This window comes from Sitophilus oryzae, unplaced genomic scaffold (genome assembly GCF_002938485.1).
Source record: "Sitophilus oryzae breed Bouriz unplaced genomic scaffold, Soryzae_2.0 scaffold_1060_pilon_pilon, whole genome shotgun sequence".
Taxonomy (NCBI): Eukaryota; Metazoa; Arthropoda; class Insecta; order Coleoptera; family Curculionidae; genus Sitophilus; species Sitophilus oryzae.
The window spans coordinates 1,224,876-1,246,401 of NW_022145683.1; the positions used below are offsets into that span (position 1 = coordinate 1,224,876).

Sequence of the window (21,526 nt, forward strand, 5' to 3'; positions counted from 1 at the left end):
GCATTCGCCTACAGCACGAGATGTCTCTATAATCGAGCAATGAGCAACGAGCAGCAAGCAGCGGCTGCTTCAACGAGTGACAATCAAAAATAGTGGATCAAGGCCGAAAACAACGGCGAAATTGCGAGACTCGCGCCAGTGGCGAAAACCGAGTCGATAGATGGATACTTTGTATCGATTTTTCGTTAACTGCACCGAACGCGAGCAGCAGATTTATTTTATTGCCGTGCCGCGTGTTTATATAAACTTTAATTTAGGAGTATTGCGCGATTCAACAGGTGTTTATATCGATTATGCATTTCTTTTGTCGCCTACTGTGCTATTAAAAAAAGCCGCGAGATATGTATAGTGCTCGGATAAATAATATAAATAGCCAAACTTTACTGTACATGGTGTTCCATTTTCGTGTTTTACAGGGTATCTCGCTTATATGGGTACAGATACAAAGATGCGGTTTTCCCATCACTGTGCTACTTTTTTTTATGAAACTAAAGATGCTACACACAGATTTGTCCTAGCCATCTTAGTTTTTGAAATACAGGGCGAAATTAAAAATGTTGCATTTTTTCAATCCCCTTCATATCTCGGTTAGTTATCTCATTTATAACGCCTCGAAAAGGTGAAAACTGAGCCCAGTAGACATTTTCACGTAGAATCCAGTGGCGTAACTAGTTTTTCGTTGGGGGCTGTCATTCTCGAAATATAACCTTATACCTATTAAATATACTTACCAATAACTTATCTTTTTTTTAAATGGGATACCCTGTATATTATTTTTTTAATTAAATTTGCCTTGGCTTTCTAAAAATATACCCTAAACTTATTTTCAATTTCGCCCTGTATGTCAGGAACTAAGCGGGCTAGGACAAATCTGTGTGTAGTATCTTTAGTTTCATAAAAAAAAAGTAGCACAGTGATGTGAAAACCGCCATCTTTGTATCGAACTGCGAGGGTGTCATTTCCGGTAAAACAGGAAGTGCCAAAAGCGATTGAATACACCAATCAATCCTAATTTATGTCATACCATGCTGGCAACTGTTACTTTTGGTTCGGTACTTTAAATGTGTGGAAGTAAATCGCAGAGGGATCTTATTAGGTCGGAGTGAGAGAAATACGACGGTGTGCTGTTGGGGCGTTGCCGGTACGCCTTTCCCTATCAAGTAAAGTAAAATCACATCGCAAACCGCTATTTTTAAACGACTTTCTTTTCGAAAAGATACCTAGATAAAATCATTAGATATGTTTCTGAGCATCTGAAATGGAATTATAAAGATATCGTTAGGGTATCCGTTTTTTTTTATAACAATAAAACGTCAGTAATCGCGATAATTCAACAACTCAACTTTTTAACACATAAAGGTACATTCAGGCCGAGAGCGTCGAGCGTCGCGTCGCGTTTGCGTCGCGTCCGCGTGTCGTAATGGAATCAATTCATTTAACTTAATTAGACCGTTCAGACAGACAGCGTCGCGTTTGGCGTTGCGCTAGCATTCGCTGAGCGTCGGGGTTCGAGTTCAATGGGGCGGACGCGACGCAAACGCGACGCGACGATCGACGCTCTCAGCCTGAATGTACCTTAACACGCCATAACTTAAGAACCACTTTAGATATTGAAACTTTTTTATATTTTGAAGATCGGATCTTTTACAATATATTTAAATAAGAAAAATTCGATAAGATTGTTTTTTCATTCAAAAAATTTAAACAACCCATTCTTTTACTTTTAGCGCATAGCAATTTTCATGCAGCAATAGTGTAACTTTTTTATTTATAAAGAATTTCACATACTGTCTGCGAAGAAAATATAGCAGAAATGTTTTTGAAAAAACTACAATCAATTATTTTTAATAGATTTTGAGATATTGATTCATTTCGAATTCAGAGTTCTAATAGCGCGACCATTGTAGAACACCAACTCAATTCCATTTATTTTTACCAAAAATGTACTAATGTTTCTAACTTGCACTTAGAAATTTTGAAGCTATAGGGAAAATTACAACGACTCGTTAATAAATAAACAAATAAAGTATCGGCGACACGTAATTAAATCGTGAAGCTGAACGCATGATATACACCTCTCCCTAGAACTTTTAGTACTGACAGAGGTACTGATTACTGATTGGGTCGACCGGTGGACTGCGATAAATCTGCTATATCCCCTTCCACGTCTCGTAGCAATGTGCGCAATTTCTCGGTTTACTTCGTACGTTTGGCAACGTGTTTACTGTTCTCTCCTTGTTCAAGTACATTATAAACGCATCGTACTCTTCTTACATACGGAAATCTCGGCCCAAGACTAACCTTTGCCAGCCCTTAGTATACTAATATACCAAATCCCGTTTTTTTTATCTAAAAAAATATAAAAATTATAGGGTTGAGCCATTTTTGAGACGCACCCGGGATATACGGAAAAACGGCGAAAAAATGTTTTGCCTATTTTTACACATTTTCAAAGGCCTTGGAAAAAGAATTATTGAAATCAACCTACTTAATTAATATAAAAAATTCCTTTTTTTTGTCACTCAGTATATTTATTCAAATTCATAGTCAAATTTCAGGAAAAAAAACTATTTTTTCAAACCTCTTTATTATTCAGGATCTTACTATTGTTTCCGTCAATCGCCTAGCACACACACACACATTGACGATTACGATCAAGTTCAAGGCGACAAGCACAATTAAAATTGCGAGAGCGGAGAGGCCGTGCAGTGCCGGTGCCGCCAACCGAATAATATCGTTCGAGGCAAGGCTGAATTTATGGCGTCATTACGGGTTATGCCGGCCCGAGAAAACGGTCAGCCCCAAGGTATAAACCTTGATGATGGGCTATGGAAGCTCGGCTAGACCCTGTCGCTGGCTGTTCGGTATCTTCTGATATACGAGAGTGTATAAATTAGTGATTGAATTATGAAATTAGCGATTGACCAAGAAAGACCGTAAAAGAATAGAGTGGATACGACCAGGTAATAGATGTCAACCACAGAGTCAAATCCCCAAACAGATGGACCAAAAAAATTACAAAATTACAGCATGGTACCCACGCGGAATTAAGAGACCTAGAAAAAGACCGAACCATGGGACCATGATATTAAGAAATTAGCAGGGATAACTTGGGCCCCCATAGCCAACAATAGACAACAACGGGCCCAACTACAAAGAGAGTATCTAAATATATGAGGGAGGCTACATCATAACTGGAAACGGTTGAATAAGATGAAAATGATGATGATGATGATGATAAATTATAGTGATTAGTAATCCAAAAAAGATTGTAACAATCGCGATAACAGATCCATCAGAAAACTTTTATTCATAACATATACAGATTTGGTCATCGTTTAACGTGCAAGACAGTGATGGAGACAACTTAATAAAGAATCAAATGTGTTAAAAAAAGTTTTCTTGATTTATTCTATGCGGTATTGCCGGATTTTGCATCAAAATTTCAAACCGACCAAGTAAGCATTTATGAAATATGTGCATCCAGTATTCATTACAGTACATTCCACAATTTAATAGTTAATCATTTTTAGAGATGAGCAAAACTGCGATTTTTGACGCGGATATTGTCAGCAGGACCAGGAAGGCGCAGCGAGCCTTTGGCCAACTAAAATCAGTTTGGACCTCCCGTCAACTCTCCATACAAACAAAGTTAAGAATATTCAATTCCAACGTCATACCAGTTTTATTATATGGCTGCGAGACATGGAGAGTGACAAAAATATCCATCAACCGTCCACAGGTGTTTATCAATCGCTGCTTGCGGAAAATACTTAAAATCTTTTGGCTAGACACTATACGTAACACCGACCTGCTTCATCTTACAAACCAACAAGAAGTAGGCATTGAAATCCGCAATAGAAAATGGGGTTGGATAGGTCACACTTTGCCGAAACCTGATAGTAATATAGCGAGATCAGCGTTGAAGTGGAATTCCCAAGGAAAAAGAAAGCAAGGACGACCTGTTCAAACATGGAGACGTTCCATACTGGATGAGCTTCAACAAGTAGGGTCAACATGGAAGGAAGCAAAAACAACTGCCAAAAACAGAACCCGATGGAGAGCTTTCACTGAAGCCCTTTGCTCCGCGTAGGAGATATAGGATCCTATATATAAAACTGCGATTTTCCAATCGCAATTGGAACTGCAATTGGGATTTATAAATTGCTGCAACCTGCGATTGAGATTTTAATATTTAAATATTGTACTAGTGATATAATTGTCTGTTATGTACCTACAGCTTAAAGCTTCATTCAGAACCTCGTAACCCTTTTTAGTTTACGATCATTCACAATATTTAAAAAACACAATTAAAATTAATAGAATATCCTAGAAACAGCTTATGTTAGTCAGTTGTATCCTCGGTTGTATCCATAGAGAAAACCTAATATTTAGCCTATAAAACAATCAACTTTTGATTTCTAACCAGAAATTTCTCTTGACGGAAGATAATCAAAGGCCAAAATGACATTTCTCGCAAATTTTGAAGTATAATTAGTGGAAAAGTTAAAAGTTTAATAACTTTTTCTACCAATTGAAAATGTCTACTACTCATTTTGGCGTTCTGTATTTTTACACTGAACTTAAAGGAAGAAACTTCTACGCTAATTAAAAGAACTAATATATTCCACTAATTGCGAGGTTCTGAATGAAGCTTAACAGTTAAAAAAAGTTTTTTTTCTGACAATTTCTGTCAATCTGACAATTTGACTCCAATTGATACCATATGTGTGGTACCAAATTATTCGTAAAAAGATGATTTTTCTAAATATGCTAATGAGCCACCTTCGTTCCATTTTAAAACATTAAAATATGATTAAAAATACAATTTGGGCATCTTTAATCAGTCAGAACAACATACGAAAAACAATGGACAATCAAATATTTTTTTCCAAAGATCCTTGATTAAAAATTACTGGTTTAACACAGCCATGACACCCTAGATTGAAATTTAAAATACGTTTTTTTAAGCGTAAATGTCGAGATATGATATGCCATTCTATTCAGATTGGCATTTTCTATCTCATATTTTGATTTAAGGTAAAAAATACCGAGGGTGCCATTTAAAAATCAGAAGTTGTAGTCATTTCCGATGAAACAGAAAGTTTATTTTGGCTCTAGAAAATAATACTTTCTCTATAAATAAATAAAATCAGATCAATTCAATTGCAGTTTACCATAAAATGCTTCAATGGACCACAAAATTACATCCGCAACAAAATCGCAAATCGCAAATTAAAAATTCAAACTTGCAGATAGAAGGTTATCACGGTCCTAGTTTATAAAATCACAATGGCAGCAAAATCGCATATCGCATCAAAATTGCAACTCGCAACTATAGTAATATTGGTTGCCTAAATTGAAACTCGCAAATAGAAAAAATCGCAATCGCAGTTTCCTATGAGACCAATCGTAGGTTGTGATTACAATTTTTGCAATTTTGCGATTTGTTGATCATCTCTACTCATTTTACGACAGCTGTAATAGATCTCTAGACGGAAGACTGTCTAGAGAACCGTTTAAAATGACAAACAAAACGTAAGGTAAAAAATTATGTGTGGACGTGGCTTTATACGGATACAATGGCCAACGTTTTACGCCTTTCACTTTATTTAGTATCAAAAAACAAAAACGAACCGCTACAGACATTTATCTCTACCGAAATGTTCAGTTAAACTTGACCATTGCGAAGAGAAAGAAAAAGTTTAGAAATCGACCACAGCTAACAGCTGCGTGAACTGGAAACCACCGACAGTTTTATTTTAAAATACGAGATATTTTTGACGCAAATGCGAATTCCACGAATAATTTCTATTCTAATTATACTTATTGTCCGGCCTGTAAGACTGTCTGTCACCTGGCTGGTGTCGCAGTGAGTAATAATAATGAACAACACAATTTTCCACGATTAATTTCATTCATAATGTACAAATATTTCTCAGACAAATAATAAAAATAGACAAACAAACCTTACTGTACAGGATTTTCATAGATATTTAATGCAATACCTGAAGGCTTACCCATTTGAGGTAGTAAGAAATTTTAAATGAAGGACTAGCAGGATTTGGAGGATATATATTGTTATATATCAAGATAATCATCATCTGCAGCTTATTCAACCATTTCCAATTATGGTGTACTTAATTCCTCGTGGGTCCCATGCTGTAATTTTTGTGGTCCATCTGTTATTAGTTCTTCTTGCAAGGTGTCCTGTCCATTGCTATCCTGTCCAGGTGGCCTGGATTTGATTCTGTGGATGACATCTATTACCTGGCTCTTTTATCGTATACGCTCTATTTTTTCACGGTCTTTCTTGGTTATTCCCAGCATATGTCGTTTCATTGAGCGTTGTGCGACCTACAGTTTATAATATTCGTTTTAAGTGTCCAGGTCCAGGATTCGAATGCATAGGTCATGACTGGTAGTACACATTAATTGAATGTGTTCTTCTTTAGATAAAGTGGCAATCTAGATTTGAATATGACTGAGTTTCTTCCATGCTAACTTAGTTCTTCTATTGATTTTTGGTAGTAAAGTTCTTGAGTTGTTTATTAGTTGTCCCAAATATATAAACATATTCTTCTACTACTACTAATGTTGTGTGTGTTATTTATTAGAATGGCATTCTGTCGTGATCCTGGATTGGACCACCGTCGTCACCAATCTTGTAGTCGCTGCCACCAAATGTTGTAGTTCTCTATTTGACTCGTATCACCACTTGTTGGGAATGTTATTCTTTATTTTTTTTATAATTAAATTCTTACTAAGTTGTTATTACTTTTTATTTTTAAACTTTTAATACAAAATATAAATTTAGCAGTATTAGTGCTGTAGTTATTCAGGACTATTGTCAATTAAGACTATGCCATCAGCGAATTTTAGATGGCTAAGATATTACTTAGGCTCCATCTATTTTTAATCCTTTGTTGGTCCAGTCCGGTTGACGGAAGATTTCTTCTACTGATGATGTAAACTGCTTTGGGGATATAGCGTCACCCTATTTTATAAAAAAGCACAAATAAAGTAGGTTACATCCAGAAAAAGATTACAGAATTTTTAATTACTTACTTACATAATCTTAATAACATAATATGTACTTAAATTTACTATATATAAAATAGTTTTTCGTGTCAAATTTTAGGTCAGTTTGTAGTGCTTTCCGCAAACACATCTCCAAATAGTTCGTTTCTAAATTCGAACCTTTCAAAATAAACTCTCTCTGGCCGAGCAATATATATAGAGATACGTCTTTATTGTTATCTAAAAATAAAATTCCACTTGCACATATACACACATACACAAAACACAGTCGGAGAAAAGTCGTCCATTCGCCACATGGCTTTGGCTTGCTTCCAAATCCTCAGCTATTCGACTGGTTCTTTTTATTTTATTCCTTATTTCATCCCCGGTATCAGTCTTCGACTACTCCAAGATTGATTTTACAACGAATGTGATGGATAAAGAATTATTTTATTTCTCATTTCTTCAGTTGATGAAAATTTTACATTTATTAATTTAAATAAATTTTGTTTTGCATGAAGTAATCCGAGATCAAAAGTTTTATAGTCCGTTAGGGAAATCTAATGTTTGCGTTTTGCCAAATCCTTATCACGTGAGTTTTGCTACACAGATGTACAGGTCCTAATTTATGACTATGAGGAAAACATTACGAACTTTACATACTAATAAAAGATAACCAAGACACAATTACAGTCTTCCATCAAAACTTCCAACGTAGTCCTCGTTTGCTGATTTCTTTGACGAACCCTGTATTCAATCAGTATCGCCACCGAAGAAAAAATCCGTAGATTCGTATTCATCCGGATCTACTCATCTCTTTATCAAAACCTTTCAAATGTTTTCCTTCAATATAAAAGGGTATGCTGGAAACACTGCAACCTGTAAGACCTATCGTGTATGCCCCCTTTCTACGTCTGCACCCAGTATCTTTGTACTCTGTACCAACTTGTGCAGGTCCTTGATAGGTTAGGAGCATAGTTCCTCTGGGTCAATCCCTGCTTTGTCAAATAGAATGTGTCGCTTGCGATATAAAGCCTGCTGTGACATATTATATGCTCTGCTGTTTCAGGATCTTTATCGCAAAGTCTGCAGTTGATCCAGACTTCAAGGTGTTTACAAAAAATACCATTTTTATTGGGAAGAAAATCTTCCAGTTGCGAAAAGAAATGGTTAAAGAAACGAACCCGCCACAAAGGTAGATAGACATTATTTAACGCTATATTGTTAAACAGCCTCTACACTATCACCGAAATGTTTTACGAAATATTTATTGAAATATTTCGTGAAACATTTCGCAAAACATTTCTTCTTCTGGATACACTTTCAGAAGTAAACTCAAATATAAGCCCGCATGTTAGGTGATTGGTTGTTTGTTTTTTATTGTTAACCCAGATTAACAATAAAAAACAAACAACCAATCATGGCGTGTTTCGATGAATTTCAGGAAACGTGAAACGGCTTATATTTATCGTACTATTTTGTGAAATAGCACGAAGCAATCAAGATCAAACGTTGTGGTGGCTTCAGAAAAATACATAGAGCATATAATATAATATAAACATGGAGCATTAATAAATATCATTAATTTCTAATGGAGTTTGTGTAAAACAGTGCATTTAGAAAACAGTTACCGATGGTAGATTAAATTGGCTATTCCTCTAAGGTTACACAAGAATATTTATTTTTAATCAATCGTCTAATTATTTCTTATTTTTGAATGGATTTATATCAAACCATGTTATTATTATATATAAAATTATCTTTTATTAAACATCGGGAGAATCAATAATCTTCCCAATCAGCTCGATATATTGATGATGTTGCCAGTATTACTCATCAAGCAATACCATTGTTATATTAATCAAGTAAGGACGCGTAAACAAACATAACATAATACATATACAATTTTATATACTAATTCCCATTATAATAAAACTAAATCATAAATATATTGTAATTATATTGGTGCAGATTGAGTGTGAAAAGTTTTGTTTTTAACTCTACATATTATAAATGCGTCTGCAAATATTAAATTTGTGAAATATATTTCACCATAAAACGAAATGTAATTAACGAAATATCATCGTAACAACAGCTATTTTAGAAACGTCTAGATTTACTTATTTCACTGATATTTATGAAAAAAAAGTCCTTTGTCTCGGGTACAGATACCGCCACCTTTTTAGAAATAGCTCAAATCAAAACAAAATTGAACGAGGCAACAAAAACCACCCAAAAAATTCCCAGTGGGTTGTAGCGCGACCTTGGCCTGTTTCGAAGAGTTTTCGGCATAGTGTAGAAGCTGTTTTACATTTAAGAACTTAATCTGTGTTTATAGTTCATAGTTTCTATAACAGACGGTTTAATGGAAGTACCTTTCTATCACTCTGAGGAACGCGTTTACGTTTACCGCTTTTTCTTTCTTCCTTTCCTTTGCTTTACGCAAGTTTGCACAAGACACGGTGGATCGATAACCGTAAATTTACGAGGAGCCAGCCTAGCGATCGTATATGAAGAATGAAGAGAGACTCCGGCCTGACTCAGGCCGTGGTTGGTCTTACGATCTTTATTTCGTCGCGTTATTATGGCCTGTTTTCCTAGTGTGCGTGTGTTTATTGTTTTATTTCTCCTAGCTTCGCGTTGATATTCCGTTTTTTATTTCTTTCCAATCGGGCTTGAAATTGGTCTCGAAGTTTTACCCGGTTTAAATCGAGATATTAGGACATTTTAAATAAAAACAAAAAGTGGAGTAAGTTACAACATTTATTACTCAAGAACCGCTGGACCGATTTTAATGATCTCTGATGATTTGTTGGATTCGTCTCCGCCCTGAATAACTGTTAGAGTACGCGAAAAAATTCACGGAAAACAAAATTATTCAGAAAATTATTTTGTCCATAAATTAGCTTTGGAACTCCGCCATCTTCCTCAATTGACAGTTCACGTCTCGCACGCTTATAGCTCATTCATAATAATTATTGTTGTCCACTGGAAATCAGTAACGTACTAGACATTATAGAATAGAAATTCAACGGAAAATAGTGGGAACTAGCATATTCAGGTAGAGGAAAATAGCGTATTCAAATCTAGAAAGATATTGAAATAGATTTGACTCACCCTGTATGCTTACTGTAAAAAAACTAAACACGCATTACAAATTTACCTATGCTCTGTACAAACCAGGACATTACATGACGAAGACTAAGGAGCTCAGACACCGACCTGTTACGTAAAATAAGCGAATATCTAGGTATCACATCAATTAAAGTTATTAGTAAAATTCCTTAAGATGGCCGGCTGGTACCAAATAGGTTGTGTTTTGTGTTATTTTATGCCTTTGCTAAAAACAAGCTGGAGCACACTGTGCATTAAAAAACATAAGAGACATAACTCAAACATTTTAACTTCGAATGGATGTGGCAACGTGGCGAACATGAAATTAGCAAAGATCTGTGTCACGGCACTTTCACGTCGCGAACTGGAACCGTAGAAAATGCCCCGTGAAATAAGGCCGAGTCCACATTGGCGCACTTGCGACGGATAGATGGTCGAAAAACGGTCAACAGTAGCATAATAAAATCATAATTATTCATAATAAAAAAACATGAAACGTATTATAGCTTATCGTATTTAAATTATATAAATAACTTAAGTCAGTCTTGTGGTACGGATAAGTTCTGGGAGAATTGTCAGGTCAGGTGTCTGGAAAAGGAAATTCCGAAAAACATCTCAATGTAGTATTGAGCAATAAAAATAATTGAAAGAGAGAAACGTTTGCTCAGCAGTTAAAACACAATACCACAATGGGGTATACTGATGCTTCCAAAACCAAAGCAGGAATAGGGATAGGATAGGAGTATTAAGTAGGGTTGCCAACTTTCAAAATAAAAGAGACACAGGCGGGACATTTTTTGAAACCTCGCCCAAATATCTAGAATTTACCAAAAAGTTATGTAAACGGTATACAATTGATGATCTTTCTTACTTTCTTAAAAATTTTGATACTCAAAATTTGTTAAAAAAACAAAACGTTTTCAACATTTTTTTTCTATACAAACGAGTGGGAGTAGCGAAAGACACAGATTAACATTTTTTTAAAGCATTGTGGCGATAAACGAATCTTTTCAAGACGTTTGGTATGTAAAGAAGAGGACTTTTTCAATAAGAGAAAAAAGAGGACAGTGAGATCAAAAAGAGACTGTATTCTGGAATAAAGGACGACCTCCACCCTAGTATTAGGGCCGAAAACTAAATACTCCGAACCAATGGGCACCTATCCTAGCATCCTACACGCAGAAATCTACGCTATCAAAAGACGCCAAACTTATCTTAGATAGGAACTATCGGAAACAAGAAATTGCCATCTTATCTGATACTCAAGCAGCGTTAAAAACGATCAACTCAGTATCCATCAATTCGAAGTTGGTCAAAGTATGCTTAAACAAGTTGAACAAGTTAGGCAAAGAAAAGTCCTTCTACTCTGGGTGCCACAAGACAATAACATTTTTCCAATATTTTCAATAAATGAGAGATCATTAAAATCGGTCCAGTCGTTATATTAAAAAAAATCTGGACTAATTACTCATGAAGGGTATTTTCCACAAAATCTTCTACTCTAACCGTAACCCATTGGGAAATAAGAATGTAACTGACCTAATTTAGCCAGTAATCGTAAAACAGTTTGTTTATTTTGTTTCTGCTGCACAATTAAATTGTTCTAGGCGATAAATGAAGCGACTATAGATGTTTTTTTCTTCGAAACCATTAACTATCGAGTAACAACACCGTATAACATTAAAGCTTGTATTAGAACAACACTAATGAGGCTCTTAGTAAAGCAAACCGTACCCAGGATGGGTAAACAGTTCCTAATCAGTGTGAAATTATTTTAAACTTTACGTTTTCTAGAGTAATTTAGTTATAGGTATACAGGATATCCCAGACTGAGCGTGCATTAAAGTTTCAAGAAAACCACAATGTCTAGGTCGGAAATTTTTTGCACATCATTGTTTTACAACGAGTCTATCGTTAGAGAGTCTATACCTAACATTAATTGTTTTTGAAAAAAAAATATTTAAAATTTTTGGACGAAAAAAACTACCTGTCAAAAAAACTCGTATAGCCTGAAAGTCAAATTTAGGCTGTATTCCGTTGCAAAACCAGGAGAACCAGACCGGTAAACTACAGTAAAGAGCGTTTCCTGAAAAACATCGGTTTGATACGGAACGGTTTGGTAAAATACTGGAAACGTTAAATGTTGACGTTTTCTATATTTCAATACCTCTATTATAAAATTTATCTTTTATGCATTTTTATTATACCTCTTCTCTGCTTTTACGTTTGCTTCTTCTTTTCAATGGAGTTTAATATTGAAAAGTACTTTATTAATAAACTGTTAAACCCGTTAAACAGCTCAAGTGAAGATTTGCAGGTCCAATATTAAAACAGATCAATAATAAATAAACAAATCTAATCAATATTTATATTTTTAAAGCTTATAAAACATTCACGATTACTTGTTGTCTTGTTTTTCATGTTTTCTTTAAATGTTCCTGACTTTAAGAAACAATGGCTACATGATAAGTTTAAATGGTCCTAAAAAGTCATTCTATTTAGTTAATGAAATTTATTTACCTTTACTGCCTACCTCCATTACTTTTGGATGTAAATACAAGATAATATTACAAATTTTAGAAATTAAATGAGAATTTCACTCGAACTTCCAATATTTGCTTGATTTCTGTCACATAAATGACATTGACAAACAAAACCAGCCTTCTCGCGCTGGTTAGTTTGGTGACAGTTAACCGAATTTTTCAGGAACCGTGTTCCATAATAAGAAAACTTTCAGGAAACCGATAGAAACGGAACATAAAACCATAACCAAGGTAAGCAACGGAATACACGCTTAGTGATTATAACAGCCACTGTGACATAAAGAGAAGACATGTGGCTATCTATTTCAAAAATTAAATTGTTCAATAGTCGAGAAAAAAAAATTCAAAAAACTGAGAAAAGTCGCTTCCTTCTCGAAAAAATATTTTTGAAGGTATAACCACATAACATCTTTATGAAATGATCGGTTAGGGCTTTGTGCATGTGAAATGACTAATTACGACCTTTTTGGGGGGGCCAGAATTTTTTTATCTGGGAAAATGTCAAAAATCTGTCAAAAATGTATAACCATGTTTTTTTACCTTTCCTACGCGATAACTCCTAAACTAATCAACTTATTCACATACTCTTTTTTTTTAATCGACTGAGAACACATGGGCGATGATAGCTGAAGCAATTAAAGTTCCATAGTGAGTGTATTCTTTTTTGGAAAATGGATTAAACTTCAAACATTAACTTTATTGTATCATGATTTTCGGTAAGCGAGAAACTTTTTATTTGAAGGAATTTTTACATAGTATCTGCGTATGAAATAAAGAAGAAATATTGAAAACGTTTTTAAAACTTGTTACAACCTTCTATTACTAACATTTTTATAGTTATTCTGATTTAAAGTTATCATTATGCGCGGGCTGTAGAGACACCGCGCTATACCGCCCGGCCAGCATCACGTTGTACGGTGTGCTAGATGTGGCATTAATTTATGTTTTAGAGTAAATGTAGAATTTTTTTGTCGATTTAATCGTCGTGTTGATTTAATATGACATTTATTTTTGTAATAAATAATAAATAAATAAATAAAAACATGAAAAAACATTATTTTTATTACATAATAAGGACATATCTTGAAGTTTGCATATGATTGAAACTCTTTTATTAAACTACGAATTTCATCTTTTAATGTAGGTGTTATTATTTGTGTTTTCTGATTATGCTCTTCATACCACTTACATAAAGAATTAAACAAAAGCCTAAAAAGAGCATCGGCAACTAAAGTTATTCCTCGAATAGCCCTGGAATATTATTTTTCATCTTACATCATTGTACAAGTATTTTAGACGTAATTATCTGTTTCCCTAAAAATGACAAAAAGGCCTCCATCTCCAAAAATATACTCAATATTGACAAAAAAAACAGATTAAGGTTCATTCCGCCTAGCATAAATGTTAATTTCCCATATAATCATTTAGGACTATTCCGTAATATTTCGCGAGGTGTTGAATAAAAAATGATCAAGTGTGCTGTTATATAAATATGGTTTTGTTTTAAAGTTTGTGCTAAATCTACTAATCTTACCATCAAAGTATATGGTATCACATTCGGTAGGTGGATTGTAAAAATGGCAAGTAAAATATCCAAAAACCAAACCAAACCAAACACTTTGTTCTAGTTAGAGATCAAATAAATATTATCTAGCCTAACATCCTCAATTAAAATCTATTACGTTGGGTATAAAAGAACCTAAAAAAAATATTCGAAGAAGAAAAAAATCTAAAAAAAGAATCTAGCGTGGCAAATTATTTGCAGTGTTAAATACTATAAACTAATCGACTAAAAGACAACCACTGCTTTGATTATTTTATTACTTTTCATACTTGAACACAGAAAATAGAAAACGAGCCGTGTCCCGCCTAGACTGACTCTCAAACAACGACTATACAACGACTGACTATTCTAGTCTCTCATCACCGTCAATAAAACTAATTATACAACACCTTATCGATTAACATACATTTGTGGCAATAATATTTATGCATAAAATATATAGTTCTTCTTCACAAAGTATTCTGTTCCATGGCCGCCGAAAATTACTGCTCACAGTACGAAGAAACTAGAACTGGACTGATTTTAACAACACTTTAGTTGACAACGAATTTTTTGTCTCCAAAATATTTTACTTGCTTATCCACCTACCGAATGTGATACCATAATATATACTTCGATGGTAAGATTAGTAGATTTAGCACAAACTTTAAAATAAAACCATATTTATATAACAGCACACTTGGCCATTTATTCAAAAGCTCGCGAAATATTGCGGAATAATCCTAAATGATTACATGGGAAATTAACATTTATGCTAGGCTGAATACACCTTAATCTGGCTTTTTTCAAGGAATAACTTTAGTTGCCGATGCTCTTTTTAGGCTTTTTTTAAATCTTTATGTAAGTATGAAGGGCATAATCAGAAAACACAAATAATAACACCTATATTAAAAGAAGAAATTCATAGTTTAATAAAAGAGTTTCAATCCTATGCAAACTTCAAGATATGTCCTTATTATGTAATAAAAATAATGTTTTTTTCGTGTTTTTTTTATTTATTATATTATTTATTACAAAAATAAAATGTCATATTAAATCAACACCGACATATGTACTACTCAGATATTAAATAATTACTGAAAAAGAATTTTTCAGTAACAGAAAACATAAATTAATGCCACATCTAGCACGCCGTACAACGTGATGCAGGCCGGGCGGTATAGCGCGGCGCGGCGTCTCTACAGCCCGCGCACGGCATAATGATAACTTTAAATCAGAATAACTATAAAAATATTAATAATAGAAGGTTGTAACAAGTTTTAAAAACTTTTTCAATATTCCTTCTTTATTTCATACGCAGATACTATGTAAAAATTCCTTCAAATAAAAAGTTTCTCGCTTACCGAAAATCATGATACAATAAAGTTAATGTTTGAAGTTTAATCCATTTTCCAAAAAAGAATACACTCACTATGGAACTTTAATTACTTCAGCTATCATCGCCTATGTGTTCTCAATCGATTAAAAAAAAGAGTATGTGAATAAGTTGATTAGTTTAGGAGTTATCGCGTAGGAAAGGTAAAAAAACATGGTTATACAATTTTGACAGATTTTTGACATTTTCCCGGATAAAAAATTTCTGATCCCCCCAAACAGGTCGTAATTAGTCATTTCACATGCGCAAAGCCCTAACTGATCATCCTGTGTAGATATCATGTAGTTATACCTCCAAAAAAATTTTCGACACATTTTCATATCGTTTTTACTCCACTAAAAATGTCATATTTATAATAATGACGGTAGCTGTGTTTTTCAAATGAAAACCCACTTTTTTCATTTCACTAGTGAAAAGTTTTCCCAATTCGTTACTTTTTGAGCACACATGTTCCTACACCTAAAACAAATCGTTTTTAAGTTATTTAAGATTTAGTTATTTTTCTTGATTTTATCTAGCTTCCTGACATTAAGTGTCAAACATTCAGACAATTTATTTCCATCTGTCAGAAAACGAATTATTTGAATTTCCTATATTATAAATACTGCCTGCTTAAGAGTTTAAAAAGTGTATTTATAAAAATTTATCTCGTTTTGTTTGACGCTAGCAATAAACCAGCCGCTGAATATTCGAATTTCTTAAAATTGCCAACCGAACGAATAAAATCAGAATAGCAAACTACATACAAATCAATCATTGCTGATCGCTACGTAGTTTATTTAATTTTATTTTTAATACATCCAACAACACAGAACATGTGTTATCAATAATTTATTATAGTATGTAGTTTTTTCGTTTCTTTTTAAAATACAACAATTATTATCAACATATAAGTGTTCTCAAAACACTTAACTTTTAAACTGTATTTTCACAAATATAAAGTTTCGAAGTTATTTATAGCGTAAACACGGCTTTTATACTATCGGTAATTGTATTTTATACCTTTTCCAGGGTGCATGTTTCAATTTTATGCGCTTGTGGCGACCTATAAAACTTGTCCTGCAGTTTATTGCACCCCGTATTTCTGCATTAACTACAAACCCGCCGTTTTTTCGCACGATCGCTCGGACAGTTTGAAAAATTGCCTTTGGATAGTTTTCAATTTTAGGCTGGTTTATTACAATTCGCGAGTTTCAGTTGAAATAGAAAAGTTTTCAACGCACAAGTTCGATAGAGATTCTAAACAAGGGTTGCAAAAAAATTTGGGTGAAGTTTTTTTACTTCAAATCGCTTATAAAAAAACAATAAAACATCCAGTATACAGACCGGACCACCGTAGTAGTAACATAGGCAGAACCGGACGAATTAGCGTATACCCGTCCGCCGGATAAAAAACAGGCGAAAAAATGCGATAAAATAAAAATAGGTAGATATTATGTGATAAGAATTAATAATGGGAACTATCGAATGAATACTATCGAAACATTCGATAGTTGCAATTCATTCGAATAATTCGATAGTAAGAAAACATTCGTTGAAAACTATTCGAATAAAAATTATCGAATAGATCCGTCATCTGCCTTGAACTATTGTATTCTAGTAATTCGGCAGCAAAAACCATTCATTTATAAAATTCATTCATTTATGAAATTCATTTATTCGTCAGGATCGATTATAATAAAATATTAACTGAATTTTAGTTGTCGCCCGGCGACGCGACGTAGGTTTCTTTCCGAGAAACCCGACAGCGGTCGGTGGCAATGCTATGAAAGAAGCCGGCATCTTTGATTTTTTGCGGAGTCAGATATAGATAAGGACACATTATTTTTTTTATTAAGGTGCTAGTATTTACACAGAAAATACATTATGAAGGGCGCTGTTGTCATATTTTGGTATTAGTTGATATTATCAAAGAATATTATTGTTTGGCTTTAGTTAGTTAGGGATAGTAGGCATGTCTATATATTCTGCATTTTTTTATTAATATTCTGTTGTTACACTGCAATAATACTTGTTATTTTGGATGTAGGAAAATAAGTTTTAATGTTTTTAAGCAAAGACTGGTTTAATAAATAATAATAACAGTAATAATTTGTTATACCTATTAACAACAAAATTTAAAATCATTTAATATAAATATTTTTTTTAAGTAGTAGCAAAATATAAACAACAAGATGTCAAAATTATTTATATTAGATCCTATTTAAAAGTAATATAGTCTAATATAAATTTTTTGTGTGTGGCAACGTTGGTTTATTAAATAATAATAATTACAGAACTAATTTGTTATATTAACAACAAATTTTAAAATCATGAAATATAAACATTTATTAATTTTCTAAGCATGCAGTGTAATGGAAGGAAAATATAAATAAAAAAATAGAAATCAAAATTATTTATATTAGGTGCTTTATATTACTATTTAAAAATTATATTTACTTTTACTGGCATTTACTTTAAAAAATAAATGAAATATTTCTTCGCAAAAAACTACATGTAAGAGAATTAGCATAAACAAAATACAAACATCGTTAACTTTAATTGAAAGATCGGACTACGAAAAACCACACAAATTTTCGGAAAAATTTTGACCACCTGCACATGTACACAATCGTCAATAAATGAAATTAACTACTTTTAATAAACGCAAAAATAGCACAGTATTTATACGGCGAAGTTATAAAAATTTGGAAGAACTAATAATGCACTGACGCATACAAAAATCAAACGAATACTAAATTTCATTTGTCAAAAGCATTCGATAGTCGTGGCTCAACGATAACCATTTAGTCGCACGGCGAGGTTGTCACATATGCTTTAGTATACAAATGAATGAATGATTTTATTCGAATAAAACCATTCGATAGTTGAAATCATTCATTCATTAACCATTCGATAGTCTAATTCATTCGATAGTTCCCATCGCTAATAAGAATGTTTCAGAATTTGTATTTATTCGTGTTTTAATAGCCTAAACGAATACATAGATTCTCGCGACAGTTCTCGTGTAAAATTCATTTTTTAAGTAAAATATTGGATGTTTACGAAGTTCGTGAGAAAATTCAAATTGTAAAATGGTATTTCCAAAATAGGTCTTATCGGAATATACAAACAATTTTTCCACAAACTTTTGTAAACAGGCCAATTCGATCTTTACCTACTGTATCAAGAGTTATTAATAATTTTGAAACACATGAGTGCGTGTTCCCACAAAAACACAAAAAGCCTGACGTGTTGATTAATGAAGAACAGGAGTTAAAGCAAGTGTTCATTTGTGCTACCGCGGATCAAAATCCCACGTTTTCAAGTAATCAAATTGCTGAGGTGGTTGTCCTGCCCACAATGCCCGTATTGTTCAAGAATATTTGAACAATACTTTTCCGAACCGTTTAATTAGTGGATATGGAACTCTTTTGTGGCCCGCTAGATCACCAGATCTTTCTCCCAATGACTTATTTTTGTGGGGTTATGTAAAATCCAAAGTGTATGGTGATAATAGGGCTAATAACCTGGATGAGCTTCAAGTAAAAATACGAGAGGCTTTCCAAACTATTAGCCCTAATATGTTAGCCAATGTCAGACGGGGATTTTACGACCGCCTAGGCTTCTGTCTAGCACAAGAAGATGGTCTTTTTGAACACATGTTATAACTTTTTCTTATTTAGAGTAATATTTTTTTTAGGGTTTAGAGAATTTATTTATTCTTAGTTTTGGCTTGTAAACACACTCAAATAATAAATATTTAAGTATTTTCATTTTAAATGTTACCTTAAGTGAAGGTAAACACTTAAAATGAAAATAATAAATACTCGGCACTTCTCGCGTCGTATTCCGAGCCTGTCACAACCGACCCGTCTAAGCACAACTGCAACTGCGTACTACCTGACCAGCCGACTAGCCGGCAATCTCGAGTACGAACGCAAAACGGGTAAACGTAAATTCGTCCGGCAACGTGCTATGTTACTAGTAGCCTGGTCTTCTCTGTATAGAAAAGCCTTCCCAAATAGAAAATTATAAAAATTTCTTTGCGGAAATGCATCATTCCCTTTTTTCCGACTTTAGAATAACTGAAATCGGTTACATGAAAACGTGTTCTTGCTTTACGTTCTATACACTTTTCTTGTGTAGGTATGAATTTAGTAGATACTGTAATTTAGACACCAATAACCCGGAACGAGAAAAAACTAAAATAAACAAAAATGAACGAACTAACTCTAAGCTAAAACACGTCTGTTTACGAATTCCAATTGCGGAGTACTTTTCAAATCTTGCTGTATTTTACAACATTTAATCAATAAATAAGAATGGTACACTTTCGCATGAAGTTTTTTTGCGTGTAATTTCTTGAATGGAAAAACAGAAAAGTGTATTCATGTAACTGGTTTCAGCTAATTTAAAGTTGAAAACCTGAAAATTATGCATTTCCGCTGAAAAATTTTCGTGACTTACTATTTGGACCCCCCCCCCCTTATAAGTACTAAATAAATAAATATTTCTTACATAACTATAATTTCAGCTAAACTAAAGAGCCCTTCTAAAGTTGAAAAACTGAAAATGATGTATTTCCGCAGAAAAATTTTTGTGACATACCTACTATTTCAAACAGGCTTCCAAATACTAAATAAACAAATATTTCTTACATAACAATTTGATTTCAAGGAAACGAAAGTAGTCCTGATTTCAGCTATTCTAACGTTGAAAAACTGGCAAAAGATGCATTTCCGCAGAAAAAGTTTTACGACATACCTACTATTCGAAAAGGCTCTTCCAAATACTAAATAGACAAATATTTTTTACATAACTGATTTCAAGTAAACGAAACTTGAGCCAAAAATATCTTTTATTTTTAAAGAAAAAATGCTCAAAAACGTGTTTTTTATGGTTTCAAACAAGTTTTAATGTTTAAAACATAATTTTAAGTCCAAAGTCGGGGTGTACGATTAAAACTTATTTAAAACACTTGTTTTGTGTTTCTGGACTATTTTCCTATTTTTTTGTTCGATATTACTCGAGTAATAACAGCTGATAGATTCCATTTTTTTTAATTTATTGCCCAACCAAATGGGCAACATATAAATACCCAACTATTTAAATCATTCTGTATCTCTTCATATCGTCCCATTGATGCCAAAAGTCACTAACTTCCTTTTTATTACTTCCGAGAAAAATGCGTCTAAAAATGAATTGCATTTCATAAAGATGTTATAGTTAGTAACTATTCGGTATTAAAATAAAACATAAATAACCAGAAATCGTAGTTAATGACTTTTGCAATCGATTCTCCGCTTCAAAACATAGTTAGTGATTGAATTTGGTTGTTCGGAAAAATGTTAGTGACTTTTGGCAGCAATAGGACGATATATAAAAAAAACTCTGATAATATACCGTATGATAAGAAAAAATCGACCAACAGTTGGCATGGAAATGACTATCGATGACATTCCGCATATAATTTTACATATAAAATGACAATACCGCGATCTTCATTTCATAGCCATAGCTGACGCCGTTTTTTTTTTCGATCATACGGTATATAAAACTATAAAAAAAATGTATGTTTGACTCACCTCAAAAAACAACAGCAAACAATCCAATACAATAATATCCCGTTAATCCAAATATTTGACCACCTAGAACAAAAAAATAAAATCTCACTAAACTGACATATCCACGCCGACTAAGTTTCAATCTCTCGTGTTTGTTTTCAATAAGTTTCGAACAGAAATCGCGAAAATATCATCGAACAAAGCAAGAGACAGTCTTTCTGACGAAAAATCCGAGGCATTGACACCGACTACGCACAAAAACAAAGGTTAGGGTCCTCTAGAACAGTTTCAAGTCGATTTCACTTTACAACAGCGAACAGAATCATTGTTTTTGTACGTTAAACGAAATTTTCAATGTTTTTCG

The 21,526-nt window shown here is 33.4% G+C and overlaps 1 protein-coding gene across 1 annotated transcript in view; it reads right to left on the reverse strand.

Moving 5' to 3' along the window:
- Nucleotides 1-21,526, reverse strand: part of LOC115877640 — a 105,283-nt gene that overhangs the window by 43,129 nt on the left and 40,628 nt on the right. The window contains exon 2 of the mRNA XM_030893885.1: nucleotides 21,184-21,246. The gene's annotated coding sequence lies outside the window, so the exon portion shown is untranslated. The remainder of the gene's footprint in view (nucleotides 1-21,183; nucleotides 21,247-21,526) is intronic.